At 38.1% G+C, this 16,650-nt stretch overlaps 1 long non-coding RNA gene across 1 annotated transcript in view; it reads left to right on the top strand.

Annotated features, from left to right (window-relative positions):
- The window catches only part of LOC110405792, a 458,825-nt gene that overhangs the window by 272,192 nt on the left and 169,983 nt on the right, over positions 1 to 16,650 (top strand). Inside the window, exon 4 of the long non-coding RNA XR_002443108.1 lies at positions 12,222 to 13,017. This is a non-coding gene — a long non-coding RNA (uncharacterized LOC110405792). The remainder of the gene's footprint in view (positions 1 to 12,221; positions 13,018 to 16,650) is intronic.

The following is a 16,650-nucleotide window of genomic DNA, read 5'->3' as shown; positions in this document are numbered from 1 at the left end:
TATTTAGCATGACTTGCTTTTGAAAATCATGGCGTTTATTTAGCAGCCAAAGTTTAAGAGCTATGTTTTTTGAATCTGGTATCTGTTTTTCTTTTAAGGTCAGCTATTCCATTCATCCTCTTAGCTAACTAATAATTGCTGTACTAAGACATGTTTGGATTATTCAGAGACTAAAAATTTCATAGTGTCATAATTTCACTTTATTGGTTCACTATTGGAAAAGTCAAGCGAAGTCTGGTGCTTCAGATTCATTCCTTTAAAATTAAAATATTAAGCTTCTGACAGTGTGTAAAAATGTTGCATTTGAAAAGATGTGCTCTGATTTAACTGAAAGCAATTACAATAAATTATCACTGGCGTAAGTCTAACGTGCTGAAGAACTTATTAGAAAATGTGTTCCCATTAAATCATGGAAGAGAAAACATTTTTAACTGTATCAATATTTATTATGAAATTATTTCTTTAAAAGGGAATAAAAGGGAAGATAAAAAAAACCTATAAAGTAACTGGCAACTATCATGCTGCAGAAAGCAACTTATACACGAGTTAATTTTCTCCAGCAGAGACTGAACTGCAATTATGTGAGATGTTACGCCTTTCAGTGCATTAGTGGAGAGTGCTTGAGTACTAGAGCAATAAAGGGGGCATGAAAGAAAATCTATGAGATTACAGGCACCCAGAAACTGGAACGTTCGAGAGCTATGTGAGATATTAAAACACCCAGCTTGCAGGTGTGTCAGATGAGTCTCTGACAGCAAAGGGTTCACAGCACAGGAGCCAGAGTCTGCTGTCTGTCTCCTGTGCAGAACTGTGGCGCCCAGATGCCTTGCACTGGAACTCAGCTCAGGCACCAAAGCTGAAGTTGTTTTGTTTTTTTTTGCTCTTTTTTTTTATCTGCTCAGGTCTGTGCCTTAATCCAGGTCTTGTTTTAATCAGAAGTGCAGTAATCAACCTCTGTAGAATTGGTAATTATTTATCATTTGAGGCCTTCTCCCCTCAAGGCTCTGTCTGTTTGATTTATGTACCTGGCACCTCCTATACCAGCTGCCATCCTGGTATGTATTTATTTGGAACTAAAGAGGAAAGAAAGTATAGTAAATTCAAAGCCTTTAAGCAATGTGAACATTTCTTTTTATTGCTATGTAATGTTCTCCTGAAGTGTGGAAATCTAGCCAGACAAACTTGGGATGCTAAGAAATGCAGAATATCTTACTTTTTTTACCAGGAGAAACAATGTTCTTTTTTTTTTTGAAATAGGAACATAGCTGTTATTTAATGAACGTGTTTTTATAAGGTAAGTTTTTAAGGGAAGATTCATCTCAAGTCCAAATCTTGTCTTTTGTAATCACTATAACAAAGCACAGCCAACTAGAATGTTAAAGATGTTTTTTTTTAATCCTTTAGATGAAGTTTAGAAGACTTGCTCTCTTTCCACCATGCTAGCCATTAATTTTTTTTTTTTCACTTCAATGCCAGTTGCTCAGTATCATGAGTTTTGTATTCTGCAGCTCTAGGTACTTAACAAAATCAACAGAATGCACTGCTCTCTAGCACTGTTTGACATGAGTGGCCTGGGTGGCCAGAATGACCCTGATTGGACATCCCTAATATTCCTCAAAGACTAGAACTGTGCTTTGCTCACAGTGGGAAAGATTGCTGTCCTTAGTTCATTAAAGGAGAAGTCTTCCTCTGCCTGCCTACCCACCCAAAAAGGAAACAATTACCTGACAGGTGAAAAAAAAGATAGAGGATCAAGGCATGGTCTAGTATAAGATCTCGAGGTTGGCAGCCCTGCCTGCGGCAGGGGGATTGGAGCTTGATGATCCTTGAGGTCCCTTCCAACCCAAGCCGTTCTATGATTCTGTGATGATTCTATGAAGGCGTATCTTTAGTACCAAAGAGAACAGCTTTGGTTGTTTTTTTGTGTTTCTTTTTTTTGTTTGTTTGTTTTTTGTTTTGTCTGGGCTTTCTGTGTGTGTGGAAGGGCAGGGCTTGGCAGAAACAGGCAAATCCAAACTGGGTTGTGGCTTGATCTCTGTTGCTTAATTTGGATTTGGCACCCAGTTTCAACATCCAAATGCAGGGCTGTTTCAGTGCCTGTGGGGTGCCTAAAGGAAGTAAAGCCTCCAGTGGAGAGCAGAGCCTAGACCGCTTTGGCTAAAATGGTAAAGAGCTGTTGCAGGGAACAGGTATCCCTCAAGCAATATCTACCCCACAGGAGCCTGGGAAGCAGGAGCTGAGGTTAGGTGCCCTTTGCAGCTCCAGTATGGATATGCATGAAGTTCAGCTTCAGGCATGAGCTGTAAGCGTGGTAGTGAAGAAGAGGCTGGGAATGTGGTAGCTAATTACCTCTATGTGCCATTTTCAGTTTTGTTTCCCTGTCACGTGGTAGTTCCATCTATACGTAGATGCCTTTGCTTGTTAAGTTTGCTTTGTCCATTGATCAATCAGGTGGAATGCTTTAATCTCAGAATCTGTCTTGGAAGAGAGTTTCTTGTAACTACAAAAAAAAAAATTGTGTGTTTTAGCCTCTAGGTAAAATTTCTCTTTCCCTATGATATTACAGTGCTAAGCAGATTATTCAGAATTTTTTGTTGCCAAGTTTTTAGTCATTTGCACTGGTCTGTCTCTAGTCTTCCTCTGACAGTGTGTATTTGCATGGAAGTGTGCTAGTACTTACCTGATGAAGATGACAAGGAACCACTGGCTACACAAGTGGCATTCTTATTTGTATGAACATAGTGATTTAAAACTGACAGACAAATACATTGCTTAAAGTGTGTTTACAGTAAATACTGTAAGTATTATACTTACTTGGAGGGTGAAAGTAAAGAAAGAAAGAAACTCAGGAAACACTTGGATCTTGTGCACTTTTATGTCTTCAGTCTGTGATGAATTCTCTGGATGATGCAGCAGTACTTTCTCCTAATAAATTCCAATTAAACTGTCAGAATATTCAGCTATTCAGTCTACCTCTCCTGATTTTGCTAGTCACATTGCAATAGCATATCTAAAGAACTGCAAGCATTTCTCATGTTAATTAGAAGACTGGGAATTCTTTGTTATTTACTGCTTCATCATCAAAGGTGATTGCAGTTTTCAAAGATCTGGCGCGTTTGCTCATGTTATGATTTCTGCAGAGAAACTCACCAAATGTATTCTATCAGTTCAGGTTCCCGCAGACCAGGAAAAAAAAAGAACAGGCTTTTATCCTTATTTATTACAATAATCTGTAATAGACACCTATGTGAACACTGCTTTCTTCTTTTGCTAAAGAAAATACAGTGACATGATCTTGGTTAGAACAAAGCGGGGCTCAGGCACCGCTGATGATTGCAGAGATGCATGATGTATTTCAGGACAGAGCCTTTACTTGGGCAGTAAAGTCAAGAAGCAGATAACATCATTATCTGAATCAGGAAGCTGTATACTCATGTTGTCCACCGTGCCAGTGCTGACACCATGTGACTGTGCTCAGGGAAATTCCTTTCTTCCTCCTCCAGCCAAATATAGCCTGTGCTGCTGTACTATTCAACTTCAGTTCAGAAGCTGTGAGTTTAATTCCATAGCACTTTAAAATGATGGTGATCTCTGTTTGCTTCCCTGCTTCTGAATGTGCATTTTCTTATGTCCCTTCCCTTCCTACTTGCCTTCCAAAGTACCAGCAAAAGCTGACCGAGACTTTCAATGCAATCAGGAGAACTGGCAACAGTCACAAAAGCTTGTTGAGATGTGTCATTTTTAAGATGTGATGCTTTTCAGCAGAAATACCCACTGGCTTGGGGTAGATGCAGGGGGAGAAAATGTGGGAAGAGAGACTGAAAGGCATCCCAGTTCTCAAAGTGTATTCCTGCCTGAAGAGTACAGGAAGGCACAGACAGTACGGAAGCCGAATAATTCCATGGCTGTTCCAGCGTGTTTGCAGAGATAATTATGCCTATGATGTTCTTGTGCCCTAATTTATGTAGGGAATAGGTAGGTAACAGCCTTGTACAGTGTTTACTGAGGTGGAGAATATCTTGATCTTTGTAACAGCAGTGTGACATGCCAGCAGGATCCAGTGTAGAATTAGGCTGTGTGCAAATAAAGCCCTGGTTCTAATTACAGGAAGCGATTGTGCCATGGAAGAGAATATCTTCTTTTATACTGGTTGACATCAAAGTCCGTTAGGTCACTGGCATTCAGCATGAGCTCAAGAAGCAGAATAAAGCTCCATCTATTTATATGCTGAGAGATTACAGATAAAATCTGAAATAAATTATTTGTTCAAATACTCTGTTTTGATAGTTTATAATTTTCCAAATGAAGGATTTATTGAAGAGTGGAAAGATCCTTTCTGTCAATGATTAGAAAGTTTCACCAAAGTGCTTCTCACAACTGTTCTCCTGGTCATAGCAGCTGAACAACTTCCAGGTTATTTGGTTGTTCAGAACCCCAAAGGATCCATGTTATTTTAATATCTTAGTGTCTATGCCCAAATATTCTTTTTTGTGTATGTGTTATCTTTCTTTCATCATCTGAATGTATAGTAGAAATTTGGCAAGCTTGTCTTCAGAATGAGAGTTAGGAACAAGTTTATTGAGAATGCTGTCTTTTAGGTGTGTAATTAAATGTGATTCAGCTAGAATCGCTGCACAACTGTTTACCAAGCCAACCTTGCAAAGTAGTAAATTATTGCTTAGAAGCTTTTACAAATTCATATTTATGTTACAGCAAGGAAGTTTACCTTGGGAACAGTATATTTAAACTGTCCCTGAAAGATTGCTTTAATGGATTTTCATGTGAGCTTCACAGATAACATCTTGTTTGTGTCAGATAGCGCTGTGTAAATAATTGTAGGTAACACTGTTAAAGTAAAACATAAATCCCTGATATTAAAGAACTTAGTAATATTTTCTGTGTTTTGATGGAGAGATTGGACACAGAGCTAAATAAGATTTTTAGAAGTAGAAAATAATACATGATGATTAAGATGGAGGACCTTGTTTAAGATTTGGGTGAACTCTTGATGTTCAGCACTCTTAGAAAAGGCATTAGCCGGTATCTAGGTAGCAAGATTTTTTGGAACATTTTTGGAATATTTGTTTTTTTTCTGGACTAATGTTGGCAGTGATTACTGCAGCAATATTAACGTGGTTGTTCTGCATTTGCAGGCTTTACTTTCTGGCTGTATAGGATCTTGGGGACCTATTGATCTTTTTCAAACTAACTATATTACCTGTAGTAATAACAGCATCATTAACTAAGAAGTTCAGATAGGCATAATAATCCAGAAAGGCTGGTGTGAATGATACTGTCCAGAATTAAAGTTTTTTATAAGTCATCATTAATGAGAAGTATGGGCAAATGTGAATTTATTAGATGTGCTTGGTGAACTAGCCACAGCCTGTAAATGTCATTTGGATTACTGCTTCTACCTTTTAGTACATCCAAGGCAGTTAAAAGCACGACAAATACTACAGTGAAAGCGGGAAGAGAAGCAGGACATGTTTCTTCCTATTTGCTGGTCATCGAACTATCCTTGTGAGACTATTTCATCAAAAGCAACAAAGTTTCACTGCTTAATTACTTCCCTGATAACTCACAGAGGAGTTGTGCTCTGGGAAATCTTCCAGTAGAGTCATATGTTTTGTGTTGCACCATGAAGATTGCATTGGTCATAGTTATTAAGCTTCTGTAAAATCCTGGGAGAATTTCCTATCAGAAGCAATAAAGTTGCTTCATCTTATTGATACTCTATAATCTCCAGGTTCTTCTTATCTCTGTTACGTATCTCTGAAAAGACAGAACAGCTCAGCAGTCATGGATTGTGACTGGAGTCGGGCACGAAGCTGCATACCAGCATTTTGCTAGACTTGATCTTTCCAGTCTGAAGAAGCTTTTATTTTGGAGTTACACTTAAAGTTTACAACAGATACCATATTTCCTCATAAGGCTGTCAGCACATCCTCATGCTTCACTGTGGTGACCTCATTGCAGTAAAGCAAGGTGACGCCGCAAAAAACTCCACCATGGAAAAATCCATAAAATAGAACAGAAAAAAAATTTGGATGCAGTGCCAAATTGGGTGACTCTGGCTTTGAGCAGTTTGAAAGCATAACCAATTTTTTAAACAATAAGGTGTCATTTAAGAGTTCTTAACATGAGAAGAAATGACAAAGTATTGGTGATGACTTTTAGGTTTGTTTATGTAAGTTAATTGTTTTTAAGATGTGCCTCAGCCTTCACTTTGCCAGTTCCTGACCACCCTCTGATGCCGAACCTTTTCCCAGCACCCAGCCTGACCTTCCTCTGGCTCAGCTCCATGCTGTTCCTCTGGTCCTGCTGCCTTCACCAGAGAGCAGAGCTCAGCACTGCCCCTCCTCGTCTCTAAGCAGAACAAGGCAGCTTCTCATAACCCGTGCCCTCTTGTCTTTTCACCAAAATGTTGCTCTCTTTGAGCACATGGAAATTTGGAAAACAAGACTTTGGAAGTCTCACAAATCTCAAAAAAAGAGCTGAACTTTTCTGTAATTGCATTGTTGTGGGGTTATTGTTTTTTTTGTTTGTTTGTTTTCAAGTTAAAGGTGTTTTCCTGTAGTAATAGTTGGCGTTAATGCTTAATGCTTCTGCAAACTGAGGGTGGGCATCAAACAAAAGGAATCAATAATGCTGTAGAAAGTTAAGTCATATTTTAGCCAAATGTGAAACAATTCTGTATTTGATGCACTTCCAATTTATCTGTAATTAGATTATTTATTTATTTATTCTCCTAGCACTTGCCAAGTTTCGCTCATCTTCCTTAATACTGCATTTAGCTAACATGCCTTAAACTTAGGTGTTTATGAACTGTTATGCTGAAATGTACAAATAAGAAGAGGAAACAAGTCCATGCTGTGCTGTTGGTTTCTTATTATCGTTTTCCTTCATGATCTCCAGAGTAGTGCCATGTGGCAGATAATTGTTCAGGAACTTTAAAGAAACAGAACATTTTTGAGGATGTTAATACTTGCATAATACTGGAGGAGGGATCTATAATGTTATAGGTGCAGATTTCTAATTCTCATATATTCTTAATGCTCAGAGAAGAAATCAGTTACCATTTGGGTTTTAGGTATATCGTTATTCTTAAAATAGGATTTTGTGGATGCCTCAGCACCCCACCCCCCAGAGGCGTTCAAGGCCAGGCTGGGATGGAGCTGTGAGCAACCTGCTCTAGTGGGATGCGTCTCTGCCTACAGCACAGGGGTTGGAACTACGTGATCTTCAAGGTCCCTTCCAACCCAGACCATTCTATGGTATTTTATGTTTTTGACATATACAGGTGTTACAATGGAAAAAAAAAATGTTTAATCTTTAGACTTGGATTGTCTGAATTCCCAATTTCCTGCCTAAATGTTTTAACAACTCCTGTTCTTTACTAAAATCACTATAGTACAGACAAGGATTTGATGGCTGTTGATGGAAAGGAGTTATACTCGAAGAATACAAAATTGTAGCTGATGAGGCAAAAAATATTGGCAAGGTCTGGATCGTTATTGTTTGTGTTTCTGCTGTTTGTTATACTCACTGGCAAGCAATCTGGCGAATTTGTCAGCCTGAAATGGAGCGTGCTTCTGAACTTAGTGGGGCAGAATACGCACAGCAAGGATGTTTCCTCTGCAGGATTTATCCTTCAGTGTATTTCAAAGAGCAGTCATCAAAACTCCATTGGCTTTGGTTAAATGTTATCCCTGGACTTGGCAGTTCTTGGGTATGTTTTCTGTGCTCCCGCAATTCCTTAAGCTCTCTATCTGTCCTGGAAAACACCGCACTCCTTTCTGTTGATTGGCATTAAGATGATTGAGCTTCTGGTCTGACTCAGCACTAACTGCAGCGTGCCTTTCTGTACGATTCACTAGGTCATTGCTGGAGTGACTCAAGGATTCCAGCATCAGTGTTGTCTCGGCACCTGTCACCTTGACATGCTTTATGTCTCTGATACGAATTCTTGAGTTCTGTATTGGAATAACATTTCTTCAGTTAATAAATACTCCGATTTTTTTTTTCCTCTGCCCTTTCAAATCCATTTGCAGACTGAAACTGTCTGGATTCTTTCATCTGCTACATTGTTTAGCACCTCTAAATGTACTAAATAATCTGAATATATTCAAATGGAATGAGGACACGTCTGTGTCTGAACTTCTTCCTTTATTAGGAGCAATAGATTCTTCAGTCAGAATGTATCTCTTCCTTTCCACTGCACTAGCACCATCTACACCTTGTATTCTTTTCATTTGTTACAGTTCAAGGTCTCACTCTTTGGGTATCCACATAAAAAGCCAAACACAGAGGAGTTATTTTGAGTAAGAAGCTACTATTTTGAGTTAACAAAGCTATTTTGATTCTTTTAGATGTTTAGTGACTTCATTTGGCATAATCAGACAAGTGATGAGGATTCAGCATTTGTTTGAATTTATTGTTTTAGAAGAGCACCCACTATATGAGCACTGCTGTTAGTAATAATTTCTTCCCTTTCTTACGTAATTAAATTTGCTCACCTGCTCAGTGTTATTTCAATACTGAAAATGAAAGTGAGACACCATGTAGAATGTTTCCATGTACAGCAGAAAATAACTGACCTTTACATAAGGCTCCGCGAATGCTCTAGATTAATACTTCATATTCCTCGGTTTGAAACAGGTATAGCTATTCCAAAGAACAGCAATTCATTGTTGCACAACAATTTAAATCCATCTGAAGTTACTGCATTTTAATACTTCAAGTGTGTCTATAATGGCAGAGAGGGGGAAAGGAGTCCTTGTTTAGAGTTCAAGGATAGAAAAGGTATGTCAGAAAGCTCTCTCAGTATATCACATTTATTGTGTTCTTATGCTTTGTTGCAAATGTCACAGCACTGCAGTTGCATGGAAAGTGAGTCTTAGCTAACAAAAGGCTTCACCTTTCCTTTTCCTCTCTGTACTGTACTTTGTAATAAATACCTAAGAAAACAGCATTTCTTATTTCCAAGTATTTCTGCTACACAGTGATGAGGTTTCTTCACAGAGGGAAGTGTGTTTTCTGTACAATGTTCTACATTTGAAAAGAATTTTTTCACAGCTATTTTTCTTAAGGTACCTTGCTTTTGCTTTTGATCATTCAAATTTTGCTGAGGTTTTTATTTTAAAGGAATTCATATTTACTATAACCTATTGATCAAGAGGACTTCATGTGGTATTTATAGAAAAGGTAATATAGAACTAGTTTTACAGGCGTTATCTACCAGTTTAGAAAACTGAAAATGAATTTAGTTGGTGAAGAAGATTAGTTGAAATTGTGCAGCATATCTGTGAACCAATTACTGCCTTAGGCTGCATCCCATGAAATGAAATTGTTTTACGGAATAAAATTGTGCTTTCTAATAGTTTGCTGAACATGGAGAATGTAGTACGAAGGAATAAGAACTGAATTTAAAAAAAATAGAAATTTTACTCTTTATTTTTTATGATTTTTTTTTTTTTGTCAGGAGTTGAACCTACCTATCTTTGTAAAGTCAACATAAACTCCAAACCAAGAAAGCTAAAAACGTGTGAAAGAGAAATCAAACTGTATAAATTCTGTAAACTCCATCGCAGGGTCACGGGACAGTGAACAAACAGTTGAGAGTCTTTGAGATTGCTTTGTACAAAGGAGTCATTTAAATGGAAAATTACGAAAAAGTGCTGACATCCCTGATGAGCTGTCAATAGGAGATTTAGGGCTCCCCATGTGCCATCAGCATGCTTTAATTGATTACCGTGTTACTATCCTGAAGTGTGCTAAAATAAAGGTTAGAGAAATCCTGAGGATATCGCCTACCTTTTTCAAACTGCACAATTAAGGGTACAGTACATAATCTGAGATTCAGAAATAAGCGATCTGCTTTACTTGGAGTAAAGAAGTTATCTCAAATTCATGGACTAGTCTGCAAAATGGCTGCTGCGAGGAGTGGTCAGGTACTGGATTGTTAGGTGTTTCAAAAGAACAGCACCATAGATTATAGACAGTATTACACATAGGACTTGGGGAAAGATACCTGGGTCAGAATCTACACGGTTCCTGCCAGAAACGTGTTTGTGTTAAAATTGTTCCTTATTTTTGTGAGCAGTTTGAAAGTCCATCTAGTTTTAATAGCCCTATACAGAGAGGCATCACCTGTGAGCCAGTGGCAGGGCTGATCAGAGTTGTATTTATGCTTTGCGATCTAAGCTGGCTAGTAGTTTACATACACTTGATTCTGTTTTATGCTTCTTGCTGCCAGGTGTAGGTCAGGAGCAAGCAGATCAGAGGGAGAGGCTCTGCAGCATGTTCACTTGTGCTCTGAGCCTGATCGAGAAGCAAGCAACTTGTCAAGCTTTAGCAACAGGGTGCCAGCAGATGGTCTGCACTGCGAGCGCCCGTAGGTCAGCTGTCCTTGGTCATAGTGGGATGTCTCTATGCCACACTGCTGCCTGTGGGTCAGCTTTCAATTACCTAGTGAATTTCTTCCTGAAATAAAATGATCTCAGCTTATCTTCTCAAACTTTGTCAAAAGGCTTTATGAGACAGACAAGTAGTGCAATGGGTGCTCTTCTATTATAAAACTTTTTTCCTAAAACAAGTACATACACAGGAAACTGTGTTTAACAAAAAACAACAGAGAAACCTTTAGCACAGAAAAACTTTTATTGATTAAATGCTGGAAAAACTTCTGTTTTCTACAAATGAGAAGTTAGAATCATACCTCTTAATGAAGGTATGTTATATTCAGTTCTTATTCCTTCGTACTACATTCTCCATGTTCAGCGAACTATTAGAAAGCACAATTTTATTCCGTAAAACAATAGTCTCCTTTACTCCTGTTTTAAATTTGATTTTGTTCCTTTGATCAGCTACGTTAGCTCAATACAGATATTAGGAAAAAGAAGACATCCAATAAATTACTCAAGGAAAATATCATGATTTCATCACACTTTTTTTTAACACAATATCAAAGTATTCCACTTAACATTTTTGAAATTGATTATTTTCTCTAAAATATGTTATCAAAGTCAATACAACAGTTTAGCTAAATCAAAATCAATTAAAACATTCTAGGAATTTTCCAAGTATTAGCTTTCATCTGCAAGCAGATAAAAATAAAATTTTGAAACACTTTGATGAAGAAAAGTTAATCTTTCTCAAACAGCTCTAAATATTGCCTGCTGAAAAATGTTTCAAGGTGTTGAAAATGACAGTAGGTAGTGTATTGTGGTTTTCAGGAACAGCTGCAAGTGGAGTGGTGGTGTAATATTTTTATAGCTGCAGTAAACTTAAATTGTTACAGATTGAATGCTTTTTTTCTAGCCAATAATTAGCATTTTCTAGTGCTGAATTATTGTATTTCAAGACATTTGTATAAATATATGATAACAAAAAAAGAAAATAAAAGGAGGTAGGAAGATTTGGTCTATAAAAGATGCTTCTCTGATCAGTTCAAAGTTCTGAGTCCCGAAAAGCAGCTACTACTGTCTGTGCAGCTTTTTCAGAGTATATAAACAAGATGGAATTCCATGTAGTAAATGACTAAAACAGCTTTTGATCGGAATGTACGGTAGCAATCATTAAATATATCTTGTGTGGTGACAGTGGGAAAGGCATTGTTCTCCATTCTGCTCAATGGTCCATGCTGGAACACTTGTTTCATATCTTGAAACCATTTATGATTGCAGTTAAAGAAGTCAGTGCTCTAACAGTGCCAATGAATCAAGTAAAGTCATCCCATTCATCTGTCTGTTAAAAAAAAAATATTGGCGAGAATAAAGACAAATACAGAATCCAACCATACCCAAAGTTGCATTAAAAATGCCGTTTGTCTTTTAGTCAATGGAATGGGATAGATCGGGAAGTAAACAGTTTATATTTTGTTTGGGCTTTAGTTTTTTACTTCTTTGTTTCAAGTCTTCTTTTTAAAATAATCTTAATGAAAGTAAAAAAGTTTCCAAGGGATAAGCTGAGTTTGCATTTTGAACAGCTGTCCACCTGCAGATGTGGCTCTTTGTAAATCAAATGAAGGTTTGTTTGTTGTTTTGTTTATTTATATGACCTTGACGCACCGCAACTTTGTCTTCCACCTTTGTAACAGGGGCACAAAAGGGAAGTGGGTTTATCTGATCTTAATTCCTGTGAACCTTATCAGTTCAAGGTGAAGCTCTTTGTGTTTGACTGACAGACTTTAGCAAACTTTTATGATCTTTTTTTTTCAGGTAGACTGGCCATTGTGCATTCAGCCCACACATACGGAAAATATCAAATTCTGCCAAGATGGACAGAGTATTTTGCTTCATGTGTGAAGAGAAGAGCTTTGCCTGGAGGATTCCCATGTTAATGCCAGTAAAAGCAGAAGCCAGAGAAGCTTGCCTGACCACACTGCCCAGCTGTAATGAACGAGTGGATAACATCTGACTGTTAAACAGAACCACATTTCCAAATGGATCTCTGAAGGGCATGATGGGGTAGCCAGTGTGGATTCCCTAGAATTACTAGACCATACTCTACCGAACATAAGTAGCTTCCTGAAATACATATCCATTCAAGACATGGATTCTGGGTACTGTTTTCAGACTATTCGTATGTTCACAAGACCTATTTGGAGCCCCTAAGCAGATTCTGCACTCGTCAAATTTATGCTTCAAGTGCTGTTTGCTCAGGATTCTTGCATCGACCTTCACATTGAACCAAACCCTGCTTTTGAGATGCACACGCTGAAATACGGATATGAAATATCTGCAAACTGGGGGAGGAAAATAAAGCACTTCAAAAATGTATCATATATGACCATGTATCCCTCTGTTTTGGTATCTGGCACATCTCACACTTCACAGTTGAGAGGATGTGGAAAGAGTGAAACTCTTCGCTGCCTTGGTGCAAAGCAAGGACAGCTGCAGCATGTGCCACTACAGGCACTACTGGACAACGTGTGAGCTCAGAAGAAAACAACCTGTGTGCTGGTGATGTGCATATCTGTATAAGCACCTTTGGAAGAAGCCTATCTGCAATGTGGTGAGTAGCTTCTTTTTTTTCCTAGCATTCACTGGAAGGAAGCTGTATAGTTTGTGAGCCTGGAGCTTACCTATTTAACTTCATCTTTTATTAGAAGAGTGGATATAGAATGCAGATAGAGCTCACCTTGTTAGTGAATTTCAAGGCTCCTTGCTGTTGGCTGGCAGTATCTTTCACAACCTTCATCAGTATCTTACTGTGTCTTAGGGTGAAGTGTTCTTTCTGTGCATATCTGTATTGGATCATTTATGTATTGCACTTGGCTGGCGGCACTCTGGGTGCTAAGAAGGCCTTCCACGCTTCTGTTCAGCAAAGCAAGTAAAACAGACATGCTCATGGTTCTGAAATACATTGTGGTGACTGTTTGGTAAGTGTTGGAAATATTGTGAGAAGGAATGACAGTGAGCAAACATAATTGACCTGAAGTCATCAGGACTGAATCTGGGAAAGCAGAATTTTGAAAAGCTCTGTGTGATAAGCTTAACGTGGTTGTGGTTCAAGTGGTTTATAAAGAAATTAAAATTAATTGAGCTCTAATTAATTTCTTAAATTGACATGTCTTTTCTTCTGTTTTCAAATTTTCTGAGAAAAGATTCCTAGAATCGGGACTTAGTCTGGAGAATACAACTGAGTTTCTTTGCACAACTGCCCTGCTTTCATATGACTTTCATTTTCAAAATTGCTTAGACTTAAGGAAGGCTGAGAGGTTGAGATGAACGTACTGGTATTACATCTGTGAATGGAACTCTGGCTTCTTATGTTGGATTTTAATTGCTTTTCAAAGCACTGGGCTTGTAGCTGTGAAAAAATCATAGCATGTTACTTTGCAACAACAGTGACAATGGCAGAAAAATTCTGGTGCAAGCACAGGAATTGAAAGTGCCTGCATGATAGCTAGTGCAAGATTTGAAGTCATGTAAGTAAATCTGATAACTCTGAAAAACTGATGAGAGTAATGGAAGTAACTGGAAGAGACTGGGAAGCAGGAATGTATATATATTTGAGATATGTTATTAGCTGATGTGATCTTTCACTGAGGAAGGAAGAATGGTTCATAAGTCAGGGCAATTATGATTTTTTTTAAAAAATTCTAGATTTACAAATAAAACTCCTCCCCAAAAAGCAAATACAAAAACTTGTTTTGAGTTTAGCCACGTCATTCAATGTGGGCCTCAATGGAGACCTCTTTGAAACTGACCTCGTATTATCGATCTTTTACCTTTAGATCCTGTTACCTAGTCCTACAATTGAAAAGCTAAAATTATCTACTGAAGATGGAAACAGAAACAGTGGTGCATTTCTAAGTGGATTCAGATTGTGCTAGTTTTTGGTGGAGATGTAAATTTTCTCATGGTTCATTACAGTATGCTCCCACTGAAGCAATAGTTCAGAATTGACTTCAGTCAATAGTCGACTACTTTTGGTTTTAGGGAGCCAAACTACACAAGGTTTTTTTTCTGTTTGCATGGTAGTAGTAGTAGTACTATAATTAATATTTTATTTCAGGCTAAACTACTAGCTTTTTTTATGGTTCTGAGCAATAATACTTATGTTCATGCTGAACACAAATAGAAGAATAGCATTTTCGCAGGCAAACAACAAATGCCTTTTTATTTCTTGATAATGAATAAAGTATACTGTTAATGTGGGCCAAAGGTATACTCCTTAATAAGTCAGTAAGAAAATTCAGTCACTAACAAAAGGAGCTGAGTACAGAGGGACAATCACTTCCCTGATCTGAGGAAGGCCAGGATGCCATTGGCTGCCTTAGCCACCTAGGCACACTGCTGACTAGTGTTCAGCCAACTGTTAACCAGCACCCCCGGTTCTTTTCTGACAGGCAGATTTTCAGCTACTCTTCCCCAAGCCCACACCACTGCAAAGTGTTGCTGTGACCCAAGCACAGCATCCAACACTTAGCCTTGCTGAAATGTGGCTTGGCAAGCCCCTCCACCAACTCTTTCCATCCCTTGGGTGTATCCCATCCAGCACCGTAGATTTACAAACATTCAAATGATGTAATAGGTCACTTACAGTTTGCCATTGGATTATAGGGCCTTCATCTCACTCCCAGTCTCCGTCTTCCAACCCAGGAGAACGGGTACCTGCAGAAAATTGACCTTACTAATAAAGACTAAGGCAAAAAAAGCATTTAGTAGCTCTGCCTTATCCTCATATTTTGTAACCGCACTTCCCTTCACATCCAGTATGGGATGGAGATTCTCTTTAATCCTTCCTGTTAATATATTTACAAAAGCATTTATTATTGTCTTTTACTGCACTGGCCAAATAGAGTTCCACTTGGGCTTTGGTCCTTATATCTTTCTTGCTGTACAGCTTGATGATACTGTTACAGTCTTCCTGAGCTGACTAACCAGAGTTCATAAACTCTCTTTTTCTTTCCAAGTTCCCGAAGAAGCTCTTTTGTCAGCCAGGCTGACCTTCTCTCCTGACAGCTTGGCTTTCTGCACATCAGGCCTTTAAGCTTTTGTTCCTGAAGAAGGCCCAGCCTTCCTTGAGTACACTCCCTTTTCGAACCACCTCCCAAGGGACCCTGTCAATAGAGCAAAGGCTGTTTTGTGGAAAGCCAAGGTAGCAGTTCTGCTAAGTGTCTTTCTTAGTTCACCAAAGCTATCATTTTATGACCACTGTGCCTAAGACAGCCCTCAACCATCACATTTCATTGCACTTATTGCAATTCACCTATATCCACTGGGAACTCAACTGAAACCATCAGTTGGTGTTTACAGTAAGACAATGCCTCCTTCTGCAACCAACTTTCTAGATGTCAGTGAGTCGTTAAGTTTTGTTGTGGATCCTTGGATACAATATGGTTAGCAGCTGTATTCATTACTCATACAAGCATTTGGTGCAGTATCTATGGCATGTCTTTTCTCTCATAAAGTTTTCACCATAGTTTTCCTTATTTTACCCTCCTAGTGGAGTTTAGGATAAATGCCTTAAGTCTCCTTTTTACTTGTTTTCCAGCTACTCAAACACCCTAAAGTTCTGAATGAATTCAGCAGTACATCTGTAGTCAGGCAAAGATTTCTCTGAAGCTGATGGAAATTTGCCTCAGTTAGGGGTACAGAATTTATCCAAAGATGTTAGAGTACTTATGTAAAATAGTAAAGTTTCTCTTGCAAATTTCATACCATACTAGACTGAAGTCTGGTTGTTTTACACTATTAAACATCCCATCTTTTGTCACACAGTGGAATTTAAGATAATATATTTCCTCTGCTGGGTCTGTTTATGCTTGGAAATTATCTTGCTGTATCCATGCATTGAAAATTTATGAAAAGTACTAGCATATTTCTTGCTATATATATTTTTTCTCAGTACAGTTTTGAAACTTCAGTGTGGCTTGAAAACTATTTCTTGCCCACAGCTAGCAAGAAACAATGATTTCATATTTCCCAAAGTGGAAGCCAGTCAACAGCATTCCTCTTTATTGCAAAGAGGGGATACAATAATAAAAAGACATTTGCTAGTGGAATATTGCCAATAAAGTACAATAATATATTAAAGCAGATACTTAAAGTTGAAATTTATGAGTTTGTTTTTCTATGCCAGTCAACGTATTTTCATATGTTAACATCAAAATTCAGACTCTCAGCAAAACCTTTAATA

Source organism: Numida meleagris, chromosome 13 (assembly GCF_002078875.1).
Source record: "Numida meleagris isolate 19003 breed g44 Domestic line chromosome 13, NumMel1.0, whole genome shotgun sequence".
In the NCBI taxonomy this organism is placed as follows: domain Eukaryota; kingdom Metazoa; phylum Chordata; class Aves; order Galliformes; family Numididae; genus Numida; species Numida meleagris.
This window is presented reverse-complemented; position numbering and strand designations above follow the sequence as displayed.